The sequence below is a fragment of the Littorina saxatilis genome, linkage group LG17 (assembly GCF_037325665.1).
Source record: "Littorina saxatilis isolate snail1 linkage group LG17, US_GU_Lsax_2.0, whole genome shotgun sequence".
NCBI lineage: Eukaryota > Metazoa > Mollusca > Gastropoda > Littorinimorpha > Littorinidae > Littorina > Littorina saxatilis.
This window is the reverse complement of record NC_090261.1, coordinates 4557064-4572063: the sequence shown is the minus strand read 5'-3', so window position 1 is coordinate 4572063 and position 15000 is coordinate 4557064. Positions and strand designations below refer to the sequence as shown.

The window sequence follows — 15000 nt, the reverse complement described above, 5'->3', positions numbered from 1 at the left end:
AAATCTGTTAGCGCACTCTTGGAGTGCGCTAACTTTTTCACAGAGCGTATTCTTACACCCTTTGCCAAAGCGAGACTGTACTCTCATCCTCAGAATTAATTAATGACATGTAGCTTATATTCTCCACAATACCAATGATTATGACCATACATTTCCTGCTTTTTAATTAAAAGCAGAAATGGGTTTTTTCTGACAGATTGCATGCGCCTGTGCCGCCTACAGTTGCCACTAATCTAGAAATAGAACCTGCTGTGTCTAATTTTTCAGTTTCGACTTGCGAAGATTCCTCTCATAATTATGCCATGTTAGTGGCATGTAGCTTATTATCCACATTACCAAATGATGGGTTAGTATACAAATCCCAGCAGCTAACAGAAAACACAAATGTTATTTCGATAACGTAGACTAGCAGCTAGATCAGCACCGGCCGGCGTAGCAGACTACACTGATAAACGACTGCATCTGTTCAGTAAATGAATGGTTTCCGAATTAGTATTTCAAGGCAAGAAGAATCGGAATCGAAAACGTGTAGGGTTTAGAACGTTCTTACCATATAAGACCAGCTTGCAGACTCAGTGCAACGAGACGAGCAATTTTTGTTTTTGAAATGAGACTCAGTGCAGTGCGTAGCACTAGCAGACGACATAAATCCCGTTCAGCAAATAAGTTAACATGTTGGGCAAATGTGAACGATAAAACGATGGGTATATAATACGTGTAGGGTTCAGAGCATTCTTACCGTTCATATTTAGTACCAGACTCCCCGATCAGTGAAGATACCACACGAGAATCATTTATTTTGAAAATGTGCTTTCCGTCGACCTTGGCAAGGGGCAAAACTCTGCACAGTCAAGTCTGTCGAAGCTCGATGAAGGTTTCGAATCGCAAATAATTAAGAGCATAGTCCTTTCTCCGAGTTAAAATGAGGTCTCTATGAAAGATCATCACTTTTTAGTTTAACGCTACACTGGCATTTACGAACAGAAATTAAAAGAAGAGTTTGCGTGTGACGAACGCACGACACACTTCAGACAGCCCACATAAAAGTAGATCCTACTGTATACGACCTGACCACACAGTTATGCCTATCCAAATGCGCGTAGCAAAGTGTGCGTTTTGAATCTTCTTTTTTCTCTGGCGGTACTGACAATATCGTTATTGAAACAATCCCAGTGCACTAAGGGATTTATAGAGCAAATCTCGAAAATAATTATTGAACTCAGCGCTATGCGCTTCGTTCAATAATGAATTTTCTCGATTTGCTCTATAAATCCCTTAGTGCACTGGGATGTCTCAATAACTTAAATAATAATAATAATAATTAAGTAGATGTGCAACGCCAAGGCACTGCATACCCCAGCGAAAGACAAACCTCTCTCTCTCTCTCTCTTTCTCTCTCTCTCTCTCTCTCTCTCTCTCAAACACACACACACACACACACGCACACACACACAAAAACACACACACACTCACACACACACACACACCACACACACACACACACGAGTACAGACTCATGCACGCGTGCGCGCACACACACACACACACACAAATACACACACACACACACACCCCCCACACACACTCACACGAGTACAGACTCATGCACGCGTGCACACACACAGAAATAAACACACACGCTCACACACACACTCACACACACACACGAGTACAGACTCATGCACGCGTGCACACACACACACTCACACACACACATACACAAATACACACACACACACACAAACACTCACACACACACGAGTACAGACTCATGCACGCGTGCGCACACACAAATACACACACACACACCACTCACACACACACACACACACACAAATACACACACACACACACACCACACACACACTCACACGAGTACAGACTCATGCACGCGTGCGCACACACAAATACACACACACACACACCACACACACACTCACACACACACGAGTACAGACTCATGCACGCGTGCGCACACACAAATACACACACACACACACACACCACACACACACACGAGTACAGACTCATGCACTTGGAAACTACGGAATTTCTACCCGTCCAAAGCGGCCTTGGGTGGCGTTTGCTAAAAAAATGGGGGCGCCAATTTTACCCACCGTATTTATGTTAGTATGCTCCCAATGTTTGGTGAACTTCCATCTCCAACTGTGGCCCATTTTCGGGCACAAAGAATCCTTCTTTATCATGTATTATTCGGTATGTACATTTCTCAAATCGATTACAGTATAGCGTTCACAGGATACCTCCAGCTTCGCTGGGATAATAATAATTAAGTAGATGTGCAACGCCAAGGCACTGCATACCCCAGCGAAAGACAAACCCCTCTCTCTCTCTCTCTGTCTCTCTCTCTCTCTCTCTCTCTCTCTCAAACACACACACACACACACACGCACACACACACAAACACACACACACACTCACACACACACACACACACACGCACGCATACACACACACACACACCCCAAGTCACACACGCACACATATACACACTCACTCACACGCACTCACTCACTCTCTCACAAAAACTTCATACACACAAAACACACACCCATACGTACATATGGACAGACAGACATACACACCTTTATAAACAAACACACATACACGCACACACATACACGTATGCACACACCACACACACACTCACACACACACACGAGTACAGACTCATGCACGCGTGCGCACACACACACACAAATACACACACACACACACACACGAGTACAGACTCATGCACGCGTGCACACACACACACAAATACACACACACACACACACTCACGAGTACAGACTCATGCACGCGTGCGCGCACACACACACACAAATACACACACACACCACACACACACACACACGAGTACAGACTCATGCACGCCTGCGCACACACAAATACACACACACACACCACACACACACTCACATACACACACACATACATACACACACACACGCACACACATGCACACACACACACACACACACACACACACATACACACACCGCACACACACACACACCAGTACAGACTCATGCACGCGTGCGCACACACATACACACACACACACACACGAGTACAGACTCATGCACGCGTGCGCACACACACACACAAATACACACACACACACACACAAACACACACAGTAACACTAACACATGTGCACAAAATGAACACAAACACACACACCGCGCGAGAGAGAAAGACTACAGGGAGGCATGACGTCATGATGCATTAATTGACGTCAAAGACTTTCGACCGTGACGTATTCTTCTTACGCGAGCTTTATCCATAGACTTGGAAACTACGGAATTTCTACCCGTCCAAAGCGGCCTTGGGTGGCGTTTGCTCAAAAAATGGGGGCGCCAATTTTACCCACCGTATTTTTGTTAGTATGGTCCCAATTTTTGGTGAACTTCCATCTCCAACTGTGGCCCATTTTCGGGCACAAAGAATCCTTCTTTATCATGCATTATTCGGTATGCACATTTCTCAAATCGATTACAGTATTCACGACTTTTTTCCGTGACCTTTCGGATTTCATGGGGGCTGCCATTTTGGTTTTGATGCGCTTCCTTTTCCGGTTTACATATTTTCCGGTTTAACATAGCATTTGCGTTTTTTTGTCAGAAGAGGGATATTTGGTTATGAAGGAAGTCAAGTCCGCCATTACCTGCCACCTCAGTTGAGTGTTTACTTTGAACTTAAACTTGAACCGTAACAGTGTGTAGCCAGTTCACAAGACCTGTTCATCTTCCTACCAGTTCCAACTGTTGTTATCAATGGGTCGCGCAGCTGGAGGAAGTGTTTATTTCCATTCGGAGCCCAACTTCAGTTCAAAACCAGTCAAAAACTGGCCTTGACATTCCCACACCCTTGAATGACATTAGATCTACGTCGTTTCCGCTTGCCAAAATCCCACATGTTACATGTCTGCTCTTCGAGTTGTTTGGAACTTAGTTCGAGTATTTTCTCGAACGTAACTTTTGACCCAGCTGTCAGGTAGGCATCATGAATTAGACGTACACTGGCAGTTATAAATCATGTTGTGCAAAAGACTCTAAAGAAGTAGAACATTGTGGAAAATCGGGAATGCTTTCTCAGTTTGTGCACCCTGGCAACATTCAGCAGGAAAAAAAAAAACCTGCATATGCCTTCCTCTGCAAAAGTCGCGCGAAGAATGCTGAACGGGCAGCGACGACTAGCTGTTCTTCTTCACTGAAAGTAATAAACTACCCCCCAAACCCTGCAAGTTTGTGCGATTTACTTTGTGGACATGAAGCCAGCAGAGGACTCAGGAATGCCCACTTAATTCCTTGATTGTACTTCCGTCACAAGAACTAAAAGAACATTCAATGTTCGTTAAATCTGTGGATCAAGTGACTCACGAAGCGGAGGAAATGAAAATCACCGGCAGATCTGTACAAGATGTTGAATTCTGCCCAGGGAAACGAAGCCGCCCTCACGGCAGAGAAGTCTTCGCCTACGAAAATCAGTAGATCTAGAGCAAGGTAAACATACGTTTTTCAAAGCTTGTTCACAAACACACACACACACGTACACAAACACACACACGCTCACACCATCACACACACACAGATGAAAGAGATGGAATAGCTGATCGAGTGATGACAATGTTGATTGATAAGGTTTTTTTGGTGAGGTGAACTTGAGGCTATATTGTTCTATCAATCCATCGATATATTTTACACTTTCACCCCAGAAATGAAGCACGTGTACACATATTGAACAAAAGAATCATTTTAAGCTTTCATTGGCATTGTTTCCTTTTTTTGCAGACATGTTGGCAGGAAGTGAGTGTTTCACCCCACTCTTGCAAGGTAGGTTGATCACTGATGACAAGTTCTGATTGTTTTTCCTTTTTAAACGGATGACAATCCGTACTCTGCAGATGGATCTAACCGAGATGGATCTAACCGACACGGAAGCAACATTGGGAACAAACTGTTATTCAGTCTGTGAATATGTCATGTGTGAGGGGTATAACTGCAAGTAGCCTACGTTCGCTAATGTAGAGAAATAATTTTGGACTCAAACTTCAAGTTAAATTGTTTCTGCTGTCAGAGCCATCTTTCTGAAGGAACAATATTTTACATGCCACTGGATTGTTGTATATTCCTTCTTATTTTGCAATGACAGGCTCAGCTTTCATTTGATTGTAATGTGTTTCTTATTTGAAGCTTTGTACCATAAAAGCTCTGTAGAAGTGTTGCACTTGTTTTGCAGACTGCATTAGGCGTGGTAGCTATTGCACACACCCACACCCCCCCCCCCCCCTGTCTATTTATCTAACATTCCCACCCACACACATACACAGGGTGCTGACAAATGATTTTTTTTCCATTCTCCTTCAGGCCATCGCTTAATTTCTTGCAGACTGAGGAGCAACGGACGTTTGAGCAGCTCCTAAACCTGGGGCACACAAGCCACAAGGTAAATAAGGTATCAGTATACAAACAATTATGAACAAATGTTTTCCCTTTGATTTTTATCGCATCATTTTTTCATAAAACTCTGTAAATTGTGGCAATTACACATTATGCCAATAACATTATTATGAAGAATGAAGATTTTCAACTTATCATTGAAGAAATGAAATCAAGCATTTTTGTTCATTCTGTATTTGATTATTATTTTTCAGTCTTTGGGTTGGCATAGTGGGTGAAATAAGGGTGAGGAGTGTCGGTTGGTGTTATTTTTTTAGGTCTTGGTGATGTAATATTTTCCCTACGGTATTATTCATGGTTATCATAGTGCAGATTCCAGGGAAACGGTTTTTTGAACAGCCTCTTAAACTGAAAAGCTACAAGGTCAACAACATAAACAGGTTACTGATGTCTCGGGCATTGATGTTTTTAAAAAGATTTGCACAGCAATTTTTGTGTGTGTAAAGAGATAATGAAAATAAAGCATAACAACTTTTATATTTTTGAAGTGGAATTAAATGTTTTCATTTTTTTTATTTTGAAGTGTTTTTGTATGCAGGTTTGATTGGATGGGTGGGGGGTGGTTTTGATGGTTCTGATTTATTATGATGTAAGGGTGTTTTTTTCCTTAATTATTTATTTAATTGGTTTATGCAGACTTCATGGCAGCCACTGACCTGACGATATGACAGCCATGAATATCGAACGCAGAAGGAGAAAAAGAAGAAGACAGTCTAACAGGAAAATAATTCTGGTATGCTCATAATGTCTATGCCAGTTAAAAAAAGTCATGAATTAAAGTTTACCCAGGTTAGACATTAGCATGTCGTAATTGTGACAATGAATGTATCCGTAAACGCACCAAGAGACTTACTTGGAAAAATTGAAGTCATGCATCGTCAATATGACTACAATCACAAACTGAATAAGGGGAAATCATGTCAATTTGGTGGTCTGGATCATCAGCTGTTGCTCATTCGCTATAATGGTCTACTTGACAAAGTCCGTCTTCGTGTGATTCTTTGTTTCTTTATACCTAGTGTAGACAACATGTAGGCGTTTGCAGACTGTTTATTGTATTGCTGTTGTTTGTTTGTGAGTAAAACTATGGTGTGACCTCAATTGTTTGGAATTTGTTGTGTATGTTCTACTTTGTGTAAGGTGTTTCTCCATGCCCCCAGAAGAACCGACATCATATTAAAACCTTTATACCCTGAAAATACTTGCATACTAGATGTTGTTTCTTATTGTAATGATTGGGGACAGTTCACTTCACTTCAGTGCTTTTCACGCCTGGTGGCGTGTAGGGCAGCGACAAAGGACGATTGGGGACAGGCAAGCTCTTAAGTTGTGCAAGCCTTCAGAAAACTGTCAAGTCTGATTTGCTAGAACAAGCGATATTAACACGTTATTAAGATGAATATTTGATTAAATATGTGCAGGAACTACTTCAGCAGATTCATATGGCCAGTCTCACAATGCAAGGAAGGTGAGTAAATTGAATTATGTCTTTCCCACCTGTTCTGTGTTTAGTGTCAGCCGTGATTGCCTGATGAGAATTTGAAAACATGTTGCTAACTAACATGAACCCAACCATGAAACGTGATGTAGGTGAGTAGCCCATCTAGAAAAACGAACCTGTTCTAATTCCGAATTAGAACAGGTTCTTTTTTCTAGATGGGCTACTCACCTACATCACATTTTATGGTTGGGTTCATGTTAGTTAGCAACATGTTTTCACATAGAAAATGGTGGGCACCTGAACAAATATCTGCACATTACAATGAAGTCTTACTTTGTGATATGATGGTTTAATAACCCCCCCCCCCCCCCCCCCCCCCAAGAAGAAGCTCACATAACTACCAACTACACAATTTCATTACAGAATCAAACAATGGGAAGAATCAGGATTCAGCAGTGCTAGGTCGTTGAGGGGAATAGCTATCACTAGGCACTCAGCAATAAATAGTTGAGGTTTTCACGGACATTAACAAAATCCGGTAACCTACGGACAGTAAATTTCACAGGGAAGGGAACAAGAACGTCAAAAATGGAAAAGTATGTTTTTTCTTTCAAACCATTGATAGAGCTTTGAAGCTTCACACAAGTTTTGCAGAGAGAGCACTCGGCCTATTCATTTTTGGCACTAAAACATGCGCGCACACAAAAAGAAAGTTTTTAAAAAGTGGCGCCAATGTATTCTCACACTCACAGCCTTAGAATATTGCAGTTTGTATGTTACCAAATTGAGGCATGATTTTACTCCATGCAATTACCTGACCAAATCTGCGACAGTCGGGCAAACTTCTTACAAGTCGGATTGGGCCTTCAATCAAATACTCAGAAACCAGCAGCTACTTTAAGTAATACTAGTTTTGTTGTTATTTTTTACAGCTTGTACTGAATGTGTTTTTCTTTTATCTCCTCAGAATCGAGTCAGCCAGAGAAAGACCATTGAGAGGGAGAGCGCACAGTAAAGCATATATGGCATGCACTTCGGTGGACCAGTGCCATCATCTTCATAACAAGAGATGCAGATCTTATTTTCTTATGTTTAGGTATAGCTGTTAGCAAAAGTATTTGACGATTCTTGGGTACGACTTTCGTGTTTTATCCTATTAAACAGACATGGGACTGGTCCGAATTTTATCGGAATTCCGATATTTTCCTTAGCTCACAGACCATTCTTGAGATCGATGCAAATTCGTTGAGAAAATAAAGGGGTGGTGGTATGAACCGTTCAGCTGAACTGCTGTCTGCGTCTGAAGTCAGTGCATTCCCACCCCAGCACTCGCGTGAACCCATAACAGTATCATGGGTCGCGTTTGATTGGCTGTCGATCTCCGACGATTATCGCCTAGGCTTAATTGTTCACCGATGGCGGTTTGCGGGTTGTTTTGATTGGCTGCTGATCTCCAAACGCCGAAGGTGAAAAATGTAGCATCATGGCGTCTGGATTCCGTATTGTTTTGTCGGCTGTGGAAGCTCTTACGATCGACGACCAAAGTGTGAAAAACAAGTGGAAAGCCAACTGGCTGTCAGAAGAAGTGACTGTCATTATCAACATGAAAGAAAGGCGCCAGCTCATTGGCGACAGTATCGCCAAGATATCGATATCCATTCCCGGTCAGGCCGTGTGCACGTGGTGCGACAACGGCCACTGCGTGGTGAAATACGGACTTGGTGGAAAAAAATGTGTTGGTTCTGAAAGTTTTCAAGTAAGTTTTGTGTGTGTGTGATTGTTATAAATTACACTTTTGTTTAACATCTAAAACATATTATTCTTATGGTTTTTATGGCTTTTTAAAAAGGCATGATCTATTTTTTTGCTATCAGGAGAGGCCCCAAAATGGCCTTTATAATTCTAACATTAATTTTCCGTCAGGGGGGCTTTTGCCCCACTGAACCCCCTACCGGGGCGTTGCCCCTGGACCCCACCAGGGGCCTATGCGGCCCCTGGACCCCGGCTTAGTTTCCTACTTTTGGAACATTTGCTGGTCTCATGTCTGGCTTGTGCACAGCCCCAAAATCTGTTTTATTTTGATTTATCATTTATAGTTTGAATTTTTTTTTAAATGGAATTAGTCCAAATGTAAATACATCTAAGGTTGCAATATTGTTTTCTTGTATATACCCTTAACACTACCTCTTCGTGTAAACAAAATTTAATTGTAAAAAGAAGTGTTTGTTCAAGGGAGATAATTTGAAGCGAATTTTTTTTTAAATCAGTAAAACTGCGTAGTGACATCCTCAATTAAATAAAAAGAATAAGGAATAAAGATATACACACAGGTTGTACCCATTTTCTTGATTGCACTGCTTTTAAGTAGAAAGCTTTTTTTCTCAGAATTATTTTACAAATAAAATTCAAGGGAGGCAATTGATATGATAAAAAGGAAGATTTTTTTCTTTTCTTAGAATACTGTACACATTTAGTAAAGTATAATTTACAAGACAAAACACAGGGTTTTTCGTTTTTTTTCTGTGCCTACTACTTGACAAGAGAACCACGAGATTTGTGCAGATTATTTAAAATGTTCTGTACAGTATATTTTACAACTTAGACAGATCCATACAATATATATAATTTTGTAATAGATGTTTACAATTTGTAGGTATGTTTTTGTTTTAAATCAACAGTTCGGATAGCCACAACAAGTGTGTATGTCTTGTGATTTGAGAGCTTTAGCACTGGATGCTTAGAATCCTCTTGATCATTTACTTCAGTAGGTTAAGCCACCTTCTCCAAAATCTTCTCTCCTATTCTGTGCTTACTACAGTGGGTTTGACAAGAGAACCACGAGATTTGTTTTTGTACATATGTTGCTTTTATTCTGTACATTTTAATATTTTAATCCTATGTGCACATTTTTTTTTAACTGTGTTTTGGTTTTGGTTTTTGTTTTCCTGTATTCAAAGTGTGTATGGAAACCACAACCTGTCACAGCAGTATTATTAATCTGGATCTCCCTGCTAAGAACGTAATTAACAGAACGTGTGCATGTAGCTAAAGAACTTAAAAAGAATTTCTGCTACTTCACTCAAAATACGTCCATCCTCACACTCATATTTTCTTAAAATAATATTTGTTCATACAAACATGTTTGCGAATTATTCAATTTTGCGTAAAATATTCAATTACGATTTCTTTGTGTGTTGCAAAATTATGTAATAAAATATTGCAAGATCAAATTCAAAACAGCAATAAAGCTGCTGACGGCAGAATACCTCTGTTGACTTCTCTATCTGTTGGGTCAAACTATGCCACAGACATGTTTCTTCTAGTAGCTCAATATTACGTGATACAGTCTCAAAGACAGAACAACGCAATAACCTTTTTTTGTGTAGATTCGATTGACTTTTTCCTGAAATATGTGGTGGAGCGCATGCGGGTGTTAGCAATATTTTACAAAAAAGCGGAGAGGGAGAGAGTACACAAACAATAAAAAGTTGGTAGAATACATTGAATGATGTTCTCTGTCCTCTTTATTGCATAACACTCACGCACGCAATCACCAAGCATTTAAAATAAAAGTTAAAAATAGGTTCGTCAGACTAATGCTACTTTTCAATAAACATTTTCAACACTTAGTCTGAAAAAGGTGGAAACACATACTCCAAAATGTGGTGTCAGAAGTGGGGTGAGGCAAATCTCTACTTCGAAAAAGTTCTGTTGCCACAACACTATAAAGTCACTGGTGTAACGTGTGCTCTAAAACACGCTATTAAACACGGTAGTAAAACACTACCTAGAACTAACACGCTATGCTAAACATACACTATGCTAAAACACGGTAGTAAAACACGCTATGCTATACATACACGGTAGTAAAACACGCTATGCTATACATACACGGTGGTAAAGCACGCTATGGTATACATGCACGGTAGTAAAACACGCTATGCTATACCTACACGGTAGTAAAACACGCTATGCTATACATACACGGTAGTAAAACACGCTATGCTATACACCGTAGTAAAACATACACGCTATGCTAAACATACACGCTATCAGAAACGCTGTAGTAAAACATACACATACACGGAACTAACACATACACGCTATCCCACCAAGAGTCCGCTCGGCTGGTCTACATCATCTCTGGACACGAAACACTCCCTGGTTCACAACAGCATTCGGTTCCAGGACATACAGCCAACACACACTCCATCACTCCAATTGGTACACACCAACACACACTTTTTCACTTCACAAATGCATCACAAATGCATAATTCATCCAAAGGCCGGCAAGGCTTGACATGTTCTTTCTCTGCCAGTCCAGGCCACAAGTGCGCGTTTGTTTCAACTTTGGCCGAGTTCATTACAACTTTTACTCATTTTAGTCGGGAAAAGGGGAAGGGGGAAGAGGGTCCTATATGACGCTGCTTGATTATGCGTCGCCACCCCAAACATTCTTTTATCAATACGATCTAAACTAATTTAACTTATTAAGAACAAAACTAAGCATTCCCCATTCAGGAATATTCAAACAAATGCATAGTCTGTGTGTTTTCATTCAAACCGAACACGCAGACGTAACCGATAGACACAAGCTGACACCCCTGTCTGTGAAATGACGAAACCCTGAAACCTACGTCATACCTACGTCATACCTACGATAACAGCCTACGACGCAATACAGGCGCTAGAAATTATAATTCTATTGACACAGTCACACAATGTCAATACAGATTTCTCTCACTCACCACATTCTCCCCAACTTAGCATGACTTCTCCTGAAGGCATGTCTTGGAAACAAAAACATGATGTTAAAACCTAACCACCAAAGAAGTTTCAACAACCAATCAAAACTCAAATTGGGCTAACCTATATCTTCAGCCGTCGCAAGTCTCAGTCACAAAAGCTAATCCTGAGTAACACATTTCGAACCTACATGTCAACCACTATTTAAAGATGCATTGACTGTACCGAAACTATTACCACATTTCGAACCTACATGTCAACCACTATTCAAAGATGCATTGACTGTACCGAAACTATTAACACATTTCGAACCTACATGTCAACCACTATTTAAAGATGCATTGACTGTACCGAAACTATTAACACATTTCGAACCTACATGTCAACCACTATTTAAAGATGCATTGACTGTACCGAAACTATTAACACATTTCGAACCTACATGTCAACCACTATTTAAAGATGCATTGACTGTACCGAAACTATTGCTAACAAAGACCTCGACTTGTTGATGATACAGATCAGGAGGTGGGAAGGGGGGGGGATTCTCATTGAATAATAAAAGAAAATGATCCCGAGGACAGAGAACAACGTACTGTCAAGGACGCCAAATTTTTTCACAACAAAGTAACCTTAGAACATATTTACATGCCTAACCTGCACTAAACAATAGGCAACACAGAACAGCTGCTCCCCAACTTTACTTGAACCCACTCCCTAAGAATCCAATAATGTTTCCATGATCCGAAGGAACCGAGGGAGTACGTCAACTGCACGCGAATGCACTGTGCGGGGTTCCTTGTACAAGTTAGTATATATAATTTAATAATATGTAGATATATCCTTCCCTCCCAATATGTTCAATATTTTTGATATTTGGTATTTTTGATATTTGGTATTTCAACAATTAAATGTTGCTCACCATGTTTGCTTAAAACAAATTAACTAGCAACGCATAACCCAAGCCCCAGACTTCGCATGGTTAACGTTTCAGGGCGATCCCGGTGAGAAGACACTGTGGAGTTGCTCATGGGACTACCCCCCACTGCATCTTCCATCTCACCGTCGCTCAGGGCGATCCCGGTGAGAAGACAATGTGGGGTTGCTCATGGGACTACCCCCCACTGCATCTTCCATCTCACCGTCGCTCATGGTGAACAATAAAACAACATTATCACACAAGTGACACTATTCTGCTCAAATGTATACAAAATGCTTGAACATAAACACAGCACACAAAATGAGGCAAATATGCAGTAATGCTCACTAGACCCACAAGTCCACGAATTCAACAAAATGTCACTACCGGGTCAGTAGCAAGACATGATAAAGCAGATATACAGAACGCACACGGTATCAGGACGCCTGTTCCGCATCAGCCACTGTTCCTCTGTGGAAGATATTTAAAAATTCCACTCACCATTGGCCGTCGATACGTTCCACTAAATGTCCTTTCACATTACTGGCACGTGCAGAAACAAACACAGTCACCACAGATCCTCGGAAATTGACGGTGTTAAAGTCGTCCACTCCCTGGGGTTGGTCGATAGTCGAGCTGGAGTCTCTCCTCCAAAGTCCGTCCATCACCGGGTCGTTCCAGGTTGGTGACGGTGGTTCCAGGTTGGTGACGGGTGGTTCCAGGTTGGTGACGGGTGGGATAGCGTGTATACCTAAACTACTCGTGTACTACCGTACTACTTTCTATTCTCAAAATATGTGTCCACTTATCTATCCTGTCGGCGACGCCAAAATGTGGTGGAGCGCATGCGGGTGTTGCAATTACAAAAAAGCGAGAGGGAGAGAGTACACAAACAATAAAAAGTTGGTAGAATACATTGAATGATGTTCTCTGTCCTCTTTATTGCATAACACTCACGCACGCAATCACCAAGCATTTAAAATAAAAGTTAAAAATAGGTTCGTCAGACTAATGCTACTTTTCAATAAACATTTTCAACACTTAGTCTGAAAAAGGTGGAAACACATACTCCAAAATGTGGTGTCAGAAGTGGGGTGAGGCAAATCTCTACTTCGAAAAAGTTCTGTTGCCACAACACTATAAAGTCACTGGTGTAACGTGTGCTCTAAAACACGCTATTAAACACGGTAGTAAAACACTACCTAGAACTAACACGCTATGCTAAACATACACTATGCTAAAACACGGTAGTAAAACACGCTATGCTATACATACACGGTAGTAAAACACGCTATGCTATACATACACGGTGGTAAAGCACGCTATGGTATACATGCACGGTAGTAAAACACGCTATGCTATACATACACGGTAGTAAAACACGCTATGCTATACATACACGGTAGTAAAACACGCTATGGTATACATGCACGGTAGTAAAACACGCTATGCTATACATACACGGTAGTAAAACACGCTATGCTATACACCGTAGTAAAACATACACGCTATCCTAAACATACACGCTATCCCACCAAGAGTCCGCTCGGCTGGTCTACATCATCTCTGGACACGAAACACTCCCTGGTTCACAACAGCATTCGGTTCCAGGACATCCAGCCAACACACACTCCATCACTCCAATTGGTACACACCAACACACACTTTTTCACTTCACAAATGCATCACAAATGCATAATTCATCCAAAGGCCGGCAAGGCTTGACATGTTCTTTCTCTGCCAGTCCAGGCCACAAGTGCGCGTTTGTTTCAACTTTGGCCGAGTTCATTACAACTTTTACTCATTTTAGTCGGGAAAAGGGGAAGGGGGAAGAGGGTCCTATATGACGCTGCTTGATTATGCGTCGCCACCCCAAACATTCTTTTATCAATACGATCTAAACTAATTTAACTTATTAAGAACAAAACTAAGCATTCCCCATTCAGGAATATTCAAACAAATGCATAGTCTGTGTGTTTTCATTCAAACCGAACACGCAGACGTAACCGATAGACACAAGCTGACACCCCTGTCTGTGAAATGACGAAACCCTGAAACCTACGTCATACCTACGTCATACCTACGATAACAGCCTACGACGCAATACAGGCGCTAGAAATTATAATTCTATTGACACAGTCACACAATGTCAATACAGATTTCTCTCACTCACCACATTTAAAATATTCATGAAGCGGATTCTGACTGAGTTAATATATTTCTGGAAAGCTGAACAACGCAATGCGTCTGTGACTGGTGAAGAAGCAGAGCTGGAGCTTTTTGTATTGTTTGTCGTTGGTTTTATTACACACGCACTCACATACGGTCAACAAAATGTTGCATGTTCCTGCTTGACAAACAATTGCCTGCATACATGTGTGCACGTTCGAACGTACGAACATTCAT

General features: G+C 41.2%; 1 long non-coding RNA gene across 2 annotated transcripts; it reads left to right on the top strand.

The window, feature by feature from the left end:
• Positions 1–5393: 5393 nt before the first annotated feature.
• Positions 5394–8014, top strand: LOC138953774 (uncharacterized). 2 transcript variants are annotated; one of them, XR_011451608.1, is made up of 4 exons: positions 5394–5472; positions 6123–6219; positions 6908–6954; positions 7895–8014. It is a non-coding gene; the product is annotated as an uncharacterized lncRNA (long non-coding RNA). The 2 variants fall into 2 exon arrangements; XR_011451607.1 differs by lacking the exon at positions 5394–5472 and having other exon boundaries at positions 5500–6219.
• Positions 8015–15000: the final 6986 nt, after the last annotated feature.